This window comes from Hydra vulgaris, chromosome 14 (genome assembly GCF_038396675.1).
Source record: "Hydra vulgaris chromosome 14, alternate assembly HydraT2T_AEP".
In the NCBI taxonomy this organism is placed as follows: domain Eukaryota; kingdom Metazoa; phylum Cnidaria; class Hydrozoa; order Anthoathecata; family Hydridae; genus Hydra; species Hydra vulgaris.
The window spans coordinates 41900334-41902870 of NC_088933.1; positions in this window are offsets into that span (position 1 = coordinate 41900334).

A 2537-nucleotide genomic window follows, 5' to 3' on the forward strand; every position below is an offset into this window, starting at 1 on the left:
GGACGAAAGTTAAAAGTAATTAAAAGTGACGTATATGTTGGCGTAAGAATCACTTTTTTCCTTCCGCTCTTCCCAAAGCCAACAAACTATAGATCTATATATATATATATATATATATATATATATATATATATATATATATATATATATATATATATATATATATATATATATATATATAGATCTATAGTTTGTTGGCTTTGGGAAGAGCGGAAGGAAAAAAGTGATTCTTACGCCAACATATACGTCACTTTTAATTACTTTTAACTTTCGTCCAACATTTCCGTGTTGGACGAAAGTAAAAACCATTAATTTAATTACAAATTAATCGTTTTTTAAAAAAACCACAAAAACGCAAATTTAATTGACCAGAATGTTTTTAAAAACATTCTGAATGTTTTTAAAACATTTTGAATGTTTTTAACAATATAAACAATGTTTTTATTTTAATTTTTTTTAATAAAATGTTTTTATTTTTATTTTTTCTAATAAAATGTTTTTATTTTTATTTTTTTTACTGTAAATCATGCGCGGAGTGTTGCTACATCGACTATCTTATAGCCTGACTCGCAAGGGAGTGCTGCTACATCGACTGACAAATAGCCTGACTCGCAAGGGAGTGCTGCTACATCGACTGACAAATAGCCTGACCCGCAAGGGAGTGCTGCTACATCGACTGAGGGTTTGGTTGGGGCAGGCAGTCTATCATTATTAAAAAAAAAAAATTCCGGTCTTGCATTTTAATTTTTACTTTTTGTCAACAAAATATGGAAAAAACTTTCGGACAACATCTAAGGGTTCTATATACATATATATATATATATACATATATATATATATATACATATATATATATATATATATATATATATATATATATATATATATATATATATATATATATATATATATATATATATATATATATATATATATATATACATATAAAAATTATGTTGGTGTATTCTACAAGTAGAGTGCTCAATGTTCTAAAAGAACAGAGCAATAATAAATTAGTAAAAACACTTATCTAATTTTTGATTACTTCAACACTGTGTTTCACCATCAGTAGTTTCTTCAGGAAGAACCTACTGATGATATATATATATATGATATATATATATATATATATATATATATATATAATATATATATATATATATATATATATATATATATATATATATATATATATATGATATATATATATATATATATATATATATATATGATATATGTATATATATATGATATATATATATATGATATATATATATATATATATATATATATATATATATATATATATATATATATATATATATATAAATATATATATATAGTCTCAACCGCCCTCTACATTCTAAAAAAGATCTGTTCATATTCTTAAAACTTTCCATTGGTTCTCTCAAGCAACTTGGCTAAATTTTTTCAAATTTTTATTAGATCTAGAGGGAGCACAAGACCCTTGAACACTTACCAAATCCCTAGTATTATTAAAATTTTTTTTAAAGTATGTTGGGTTTCAAAAGAAACGAAATTATATAAAATTTAAAAAATAACAGTCATTTATAAAAAAGTTATAATTTAAGATTTTTTTTGAAATTATTATTAAATGAATACACTTTTTTCATTTCTAGTTTAAAAGGTCATTTTTTAGCAATAAACTTTAAAATAATAATTTTTTAATAAAATGATTATTAATTTCATTTCTAGTTTTAAAAAACTTTTTTTTATACAATATTAGGGACCCGGTAAGTGTTCAAGGGTCTTGTGCTCCCCTTAAATCCAATAAAATTTCGAAAAAATTTAACAGAGGTGCTTGTGAGAACCAATAGAATATTTTAAGAATATGAACAGATCTTTCTTAGAATATAGGGGGCAGATGGAACACCCATGTTTATATATATATATATATATATATATATATATATATATAATAAATTAGTAAAAAACACTTATCTAACTTTTATCTTCGACTTGAAGTTTCACCATTGCTGGATCATCAGGAAGAGTTCAGGAAAATTTACATATATATATAAAATATGTATATATATATACATATATATATATATATATATATATATATATATATATATATATATATATATATATATATATATACAGATATATATATATATATATAAAATATATCTATCTATTCATAATATATATATATTCATAATATATATATATATATTCATTTATATATATATATATATATATATATATATATATAATATATATATATATATATATATATATATATATATATATATATATATATATATATATATTCTAACGGAAGTGCTATTAGAAATATATAAAATTGCTAAGAATATGAACAGATCTTTTTTAGAAAATAGGGGGCAGATGGAACACCCATGTTTATATATATATATATATATATATATATATATATATATATATATATATATATATATATATATATATATATATATATATATATATATATATATATATATATATATATATATGTATATATATATGTTTCAATTATTTTCACAATTTCAGAA